Below are 8,506 nucleotides of genomic sequence, written 5' to 3'. Positions count from 1 at the left end.
CATCTCTCTGCCCTCCACATAAAAGGCCAGGCAGATTTCTTAAGCCGTCACCAGTTGAGACAGGGGGAATGGTCCCTGAACCCTTCAGTCTTCGCAGAGATCGCAAATCACTGGGGCAATCCCTCAATCGATCTATTTGCCACAAGAGAGAACAGGAAGGTAGAGAAATTTTGTTCTCTCAACCCGAGAGAATTCCCAGATGGGGTGGATGTCTTTCTTCAGAAATGGGACTACCCCATTACAGATGATTCCTCTAGCCCTCAAAAAGATCAGGGATGAGGGTGCGAGAATGATCATGATTGACCCCTTCTTGCCAAGGAGGGCATGGTTTTCTCTCGAGACATGTCGGTCTTGGATCCTCCTGGAAATCCCGGACCTTCTAGTGCAGGGCCCAGTATGTCATCCAAATGTCAGGGGTCTGCACCTTACGGCCTGGAATTTGAGAGCTGCAAAAAAAGGGGGTTAGTCAGCACCTCCCAGTGCGCAGGTGCACGCTGCCATGGCAAAGACCTAGAGGAAAAAAAGACAATACAGCAGCACCCTGCAAATTAGATAAAGTACAACAATGCCATAGTCACAAAAATGATAGTGCTAATGCTACGCTTATTTATAAAGTGAGATGCTTGGCCAATGCATTTTGTACAAAACCATCTGAGCCTGTCTGCCGTACGTCAAGGTGATCTCTGTTAGACGGGTCCTAACGCTAAATACTACCTGTTATGCGCCATAATGGCCGTCATAAAATTCAGGGAGTGTTGGATCCACATGCATGTTGGTACCTGCATCTCTTGTAATGGAGGCCATTATGGCACCAAAAATGGTAAAGGGCAGAGTGGATCCAGCATGCATGTGGATCTAACACTCCCTGAATTTTATGGCGGCCATTATGACGCATAACAGGTAGTATTTAGTGTTAGGACCCGTCTAACAGAGATCGCCTTGACGTACGGCAGACGGCTCAGATGGTTTTGTACAAAATGCATTGGCCAAGCATCTCACTTTATAAATAAGCGTAGCATTAGCACTATAATTTTTGTGACTATGGCATTGTTGTACTTTATCTGATTTGCAGGGTGCTGCTGCATTGTTTTTTTTTTTCCCTCTGGAATTTGAGAGGTCATTACTGATTAGTCAGGGATTTTCGGAAGCCCTAGTATCTACTTTACTTGTGACATTCTATCTACACTAGAGTTTGGAAGAAATTCCTAGCCTTTGCAAGGATAGCGGCAGGTTCTTTGGCCTGTGAATTTTCTATTGTTCAGATCCTAGAGTTTCTCCAGAGGGGGTTTTCTATGGAGTTAGCTAAGAGTACCCTTAAAGTACAGGTTTTGGCCTTTTCTGGCCTTGGGGAAAAGAGTTTTGCCTTTGACCCTTGGATAGTAAGATTCTTTAAGGCTGTAGACAGAATTGTTCCAGTGAGAGGACCTAGGTTCCCCCCTGGGATTTGAACCTAATGTTAAATTCCTTAACGAGGGAGCCTTTGGCGTCCTATTCAGTGAAGTTTCTTACCTTTAAACTAGTCCTGTTGGTAGCACCAACATCTGCTAGAAGGGTTAGCGAGATTTATCAATCCTCCTTTTATGTCTATTCTAGATGACATGGTTATTCTTAGACCAGATCCAAATTGTTTATCAAAAGTTCCGTCCAAGTGTAACAGGCTCCAAGAAATAGTCCTTCCGTCCTTTTTTACTGAGCCCAAGAACCAAGAAGAGAGGGTTTTTCACTGCCTAGATGTGAGGAGAAGTCTTATGCGTTATCTAGAGGTAACCAAGGATTGGAGGAAGTCCTCTGCTTTGTTTGTTCTTTTTTTTCTGGCATTAATAAGGGTAAGATGGCCTCAAAAAGTTCCATAGCCAGAACTTACTCCTTTTCGGGAAATCCTCCTCCTCTATCTTTGAAGGCACATTCTACTCATGCAGTTTCTAGTTCTTAGGCCTCATGCACACGACCGTAGTTCGGTTCCACTCCGTGTGCTGTCCGCATCTGTTGCACCGTTCCGTGGCCCCGCCAAAACAATATAACATGTCCTATTCTTGTCTGCATTTTGCGGACAAGAATAGGCATTTCTACAATGGGCCTTCCGTTCCGCAAATGGGCGGCTTCCCTTTTTTTGCGGATCCGCGGTTTGCGGACCGCAAAAAACGGCACGGTCGTGTGCATGAGGCCTTAGGCTAGCGTCTCTATTGAGCAAATATTGAACAAATATGTAAGGCTGCCACTTGGTCTTCTCTTTTTACCTTCTACCGTTACTATCGGCTTCAGCTATAATTCCTGAGCTCCCGCTCCGTACAGTTATCAAACAAAGTTTTATTTGAATCGACTTCGGATGTTTCATCCGAAGTCCATTCAGTCATCCATAATTGTGACGTTGGTTCTCGGCCACCACTTTTTTTTTTACATTTTATTTTTTTTATTATTTCTTTATTTAATAGAAATAAATTCACATCAAAACAATGTGTCTGTGCATTTTTCTCTATAGCATAGTATGACAGAAGGAAAAGAGATAACGCCAGACGCAGCTGGACTAGGCATAGTTAAATACATTAAAATCTGACTGAATGTTTCAAAGCCAGCCATACAGTACAAAGGAGAAACCATTGTACCTATACAATAATATGCGTCTATATGAAAAGAGAATTATCAAAGGGAAGGGGGGGGGGGGTTGGATTACAGATTTATGTAGAAGGTCTATCTTGAAATCTCCACCAGGGAGACCACACTTTATGGAAGTGCTCATTTTTCCTATTAATCTTGCTAGACAATTCTTCAAATCTACAGATTTGATTAACTTTCACCAGCCACTCCTCGTATGTTGGTGGGGATTGGCTAAGCCAGTGTAGCGGGATCAGGGCTCTAGCAGCCGCCAGTAAATGAGTGATTCGATTATGCTTAGAAGGTCTATAACTCGGGCTACCTCTATCTAACAAGACTTGGTCTATCTTCAGGGTGAATGTGGAATCACAAACGGACTGGATCACTGTTTCAATTTTGTTCCAGAACGCGGTGATCAGAGGGCAAGTGAACCATATATGGGAAAGAGAACCTATATGGACCTTGCATCTCCAACATTCTCTGTCAGGTGAAAGGCCACGTGCGTGTAAGAACTCTGGCCTTCTATACCAGCGAGTTAGTAGCTTATAATGGCTTTCCTGCAGTCGGACACATGGGGAGAAGCCATGGGATGAGGTAAGGATTGCTGCTCGTACCTCTTCATCTGACAGAGAAATGTTCAATTCTTTTTCCCATGAGGTGATAAAAGCTGGTTTCGGTGTCATGGTGGGGGATATGATTAGAGAATAGAGCCTGCCCACCTTCCTCCATTGCATGGATGAGGTGGAAAAGGCCATTTCAAAGGGGGTTAGCTGTCTCTTAAAAGAAAAAGTGTCGATAAACCTTTCAGTGATTTTTTTGGAAATGTGTTATATGTAGGTGAGTAAGGGAAGCAGAGTGGACAAGAGACATAACCGATTCAGCCGTTGGAGCTTTGCCAGAGCTGAACAGCTCCATTATTGGGATATGGCCAAGACTGTCCCAAAGCTCCAAGTATGGTGAGTCGAGGCTAGTTAAAACCCTGGGGGATTAAGCTTGACGGTAAGAGAGGGGATGGGGTAAGGGGCTAACTTATCTCTCAGATTCAGCCAAACCAAGCATGTTCCCTTTAGTAAAGGGTCAAAGCCGGGGCCCCTAACCAGGTCCACCCTGGGTTCCCAAAGGGTTTTCAACAGGTCAGAACCCAGGGACTGTTGGGCTACCTCTTCTAAATCTAACTGCTTACTGGGTTTGAGGAGTTCTACCCATCTGTTGAGATGTATAGCTTTGGGGTTATATATGTTCTTAGTAAGTTCTTACGTCCCATCCATGAGATGTAAGGGAAGTCGTAGCTTTGTAAAAGACATTTTAGCTCGGTTAGAAGGGGAATAAAGTTAAGCTTGTAAAGGTTCGCTAAGTTACCTGGTAACTGAATTCCTAGATATTTGAGTGCAGTTGATGTCCAAGGGTAGGTAGAGTGTTGTTAAGCCAAGGCCACATCTCTAGCTGGTATTAAGACATTAAACACTTCGGATTTTGTCACATTCACCTTAAAGTTGGACAACCAACCTACCAAAGTCCTCGAGCAGGGTTGTGAGTAGTGGGAGGTCGCTTACCGAGTTAGAGAGCAGAAAAAGCAAATCATCTGCGAAGGCGACACATTTTAAGTGTGAGCTCCCAATTTTGAAGCCTACCAGGGATGTATTCTGTCGAATACTCTGTATTAACGTCTCTACCACTAGGATAAACAAGGAAGGGGAGAGTGGGCAGCCCTGCCTTGTCCCATTTCTTATTTTAAAGGGAGGAGAGAGCGTGCTATTTACTTTAATCCTAGCATATGGATGTGAGTAAAGGGTAAAAATGGCTGATATCAATTCTGGAGGAAAGTGAAATTTGTGGAGGGCGGCCTCCATGAAAGCCCAGCTGACTCTATCGAATGCTTTTTAAGCATCAATTCCTAATAGAGCCAGTGTTTTTTTTATATTTGTGGGCTATATGTATAACATGAAGTAATTAGCACGAATTATCTCTTCCCTCTCTGTGTTTAACAAACCCTACTTGGTCCTTTCCAATGAGACGTGGGAGCAGCGTATTAATACGTGCAGCTAGTATTTTGGCCCAAATCTTCAGGTCTAGATTGAGGAGAGAGATGGGCCGATAGTTGCTACAGGATTGTGGATCTTTTCCCTCTTTATGTATAAGTGTGATGTGAGCTTCTTGAGCTTGTGAGTAGAGGGTCCCTCCAGATATTAGATAGTTGCATAAAGCAACTAAATGCGATAGTAGAATATCTTCAAATTTTTTGTAATAAAGAAGGGGGAGTCCGTCGGGGCCCGGGCTCTTCCCAGGGGGAAAACTGCGAAGTACTCCTCGAAACCTCCTCCGCGGTCACCGGGGAGATCAAGGAGGCCGCCTCCTCTTGAGCTACTGTGGGGAGTTGAAGTGAGGCTAGGAAGGAGTTGATCAATTGTGGTTGAGAATGTGGGACGGTTGAGGAGTTTGGTAGCTTGTACAAGCCTGTATAAGGCACCTTTCAAACGGGCGAGTTTTCCACGCGGGTGCAATGCGTGAGGTAAACGCATTGCACCCGCACTGAATCCGGACCCATTCATTTCTATGGGGCTATGCACATGAGCGGTGATTTTCACGCATCACTTGTGCGTTGCGTGAAAATCGCAGCATGCTCTATATTGTGCGTTTTCCACGCAACGCAGGCCCCATAGAAGTGAATGGGGCTGCGTGAAAATCGCAAGCATCCGCAAGCAAGTGCGGATGCGGTGCGATTTTCATGCATGGTTGCGAAGATGACAGTCTATTCACTGTATTATTTTCCCTTATAACATGGTTATAAGGGAAAATAATAGCATTCTTTAATACAGAATGCTTAGTAGAAGGTCAATTGAGGGTTAAAAAATAAAAATAAACTCACCACCTCCTCTTGATCGCGTAGCAGCCGGTCTCTTCTTACTTCTTTAATCATGAGCTGCCGGCTAAAGGACCTGTGGTGACGTCACATCACATGGTCCATCACCGTGGTGATGGACCATGTGATCAGCTCAGTGACGTCTACACAGGTCCTTTGACAGGTCCTAAAGAAAGAACAGGAGACCGGCAGCTACGTGATCAATTGGAGGAGGCGAGTTAATTTTTTTCAACCCTCAATTGACCTTGTACTAAGCATTCTGTATTAAAGAATGCTATTATTTTCCCTTATAACCATGTTATAAGGGAAAATAATTACATCTACACAACACTGAACCCAAACCTGAACTTCAGTGAAGAAGTCCGGGTTTGGGTCTGGGTACCACATTCAGTTTTTTTATCACGCGCGTACAAAACGCATTGCACCTGCGCGATAAAAACTGAACGGAACGCAATCGCAGTCAAAACAGACTGAAATTGTGTACCTACTTGCGCGGGTTTGCCACAATGCACACACGACGCATCCAGACCTAATCCGGACATGCTCGTCTGCAAGGGGCCTAATAGGGCTGGAAAGCTCTGGCTATGTCAGAGGTTTGTGTACAAATACGTCCTTCAGAGTCTTTAACCATGTGTATATATGTTCTGTCTCTTGATTTTTTTTAATTAGAGATGACATTAATTTACCTCCCTTGCCGCCATGGGTGCATAGCTTATGTTTGAAATATAGATACTGTTTCGCCACTCTATGATCTAGCATTTGTTTAAGTTGTTGTCTAAGGGTGAGCAATTCTTCACGTCTACTCTGGAGAAAGGAGATTTTATTGAGCTTCTCAATATGAGACAGTTGATCAAGGATATGGTCCATCTTCTTTTGCTGCTCTCTCTTTTCCCTCGAGCCCATAGCCACTAGTATACCTCTAATGTAGGCCTTGTGCGTCTCCCATAGCAAAGATGGAGACGTTTGAGGCGATACATTGTTCTTGAAGAACTCTCGCAGATGTTGATTGACTTTTTCGCGTTTAATCTCCGAGTTCAGTAGTGATTCATTCAATCTCCACACCCATTCTCCTCGGGGGAGCTGTGAAAATAAGCATTGTACTGAACAGGGGGGCCATGGTCTGAGACCGTAATGGGGCCAATTTGGGCCGAGGAGAAGAGAGAGAGCTGAGGTTGACACAAAAGTATAGTCTAAGCGCTGAAACGAGTTATAAGGGACGGAGTGGAAGGTGTAGTCTCTTGCGCCTGGATTGCTCAGTCTCCAGCTACCTGCAGGTCCTGGAATTTTGTTCTCAGTTTGTTTAGAAGCTTCATAGAAGTCTGAGACCTAGTTGTGGATGAGTCAACCAAGGGGTGCAGGGCGAGATTGAGGTCTGCGCCAAGAACATAACATATTTTGCATCGATAATGCAGGTTTATACGACGTGTGATTCGGATCACAACGTCCAGAAGCAGTGCAATCGCCCCCGTGCGAAAACTCGAGCCAAGTGGCTCATATCCCTCAGGGGGGCATTACACATATGGTCACATCGGGACTACGAGCGACGGAGACACCACTCAGGCCGGATCAGGAGAGTCTTGTAGAACTTTCAGACCTTGTCTTGGACGCTTGTGTCTAGTTGCTGAGTGCCAGGGATCCTGCTTCGGGAGCAGCGGCATACAGGTGTCGGTGTCTGCTGGCAGCCATGAGGGTATATCTAGCGGCTCCATGTCTAGAAGCGACCAGACTTTAGCTAGATCTCCTGGTGTGTGGATGCGTATGCGTTTGCCATTGTGTGAGATTGAGAGGCCGAACGGATAGAGCCAGGAGTAGGTGATGTTCCTCCGCCGTAGTTGCTCAAGTAAGGGTCTGAGTAGCCTTCTTTTTACTAATATAGACGGGGCTACGTCCTGGTAAAACACCCGCTCAGATCCTTCATACAGCACAGGTGCCCTCTCTCTTGCAGCGTTTAAGATCTTCACAGTGTCCACAAAAGATAGCAGGCCACAGATCACATCTCTAAGGAGGGGGGGGGGGGTCAGAGGCCGATGGTCTGGGCCTCAGCGACCGATGAATTCTTTGAATAATGACCTCTCTCGCCTCATTTTCGCCAATTAGCCCTCTAAAGCCACCTTCTGAAGCGATTCAGATGACCACGATTCAGGCAGTCCTTTAATGCGTATATTACGCCTTCTGTTTCTATTTTCCTGGTCCTCTATTAAGGTCAGTGCTTTGTTAATGTGGGTGATGTGCTCCACTGACTGAGGAGTGCGATATAATAGCCGCACATGAGGTCTCTAGGGGCTTCAACTCTGGTACCGATATGCTTAACGTCCACTTTCATTTCAGCGAGCTTGGTGAGTACCGGGCGCAAGGCTTGAGTTATTGTAGCTTTAAGGAAGGCTTTGGACGTGGCCGCGAGGTCTGACTCACCCCTGTCCTGTGTATCGCTTCTACGGAGGTCAGAGTCTTCATCGCTCTCTGGCGCGGCTGATTCTCCGGGCGCCATCTTGGGCAGCTTCTGCAGGTCGCCCGCGGGCTTCGGTTGCAGGAATTTATGTATGTTCTTAGTCTGCTGAGAGGGACCCATGGCTTCTGGGCATCAGTCTCTGCTGTATTTCACCATGTTCAGGCTGGAATAAAGGCTCTGAAAGCTGCAGACAGGGACTGCACGTAGCCTAAGTGACATTATGGACAAGTGTGGTAGGCATTATTAATGTGTTGGTCTGAATTTTTTTTTACTTGTTGCCCACCTTTAAATGATTTTTTTTTTTTTTTCCGCTTTAAATGCATAATATAAAATATATTAAAATTAACTATTTTAGGGCTCTTTCACACTTGCGTTGTCCTGATCAGTCGTTCACTCCATTTGCCGGAGGTGCCCGCCGGATCCGTAACAACGCAAGTGTACTGAAAGCATTTGAAGACTGATCCGTCTTCAAAATGCGTTCAGTGTTACTATGGCAGCCAGGATGCTATTAAAAGTCCTGGCTGCCATAGTAGTAGTGGGGAGCAGTATACTTACAGTCCGTGCGGCTCCCAGGGCGCTCCAGAATGACGTCAGAGCGCCCCATG

This window comes from Bufo bufo, chromosome 10 (genome assembly GCF_905171765.1).
Source record: "Bufo bufo chromosome 10, aBufBuf1.1, whole genome shotgun sequence".
Taxonomy (NCBI): domain Eukaryota; kingdom Metazoa; phylum Chordata; class Amphibia; order Anura; family Bufonidae; genus Bufo; species Bufo bufo.
This window is presented reverse-complemented; position numbering follows the sequence as displayed.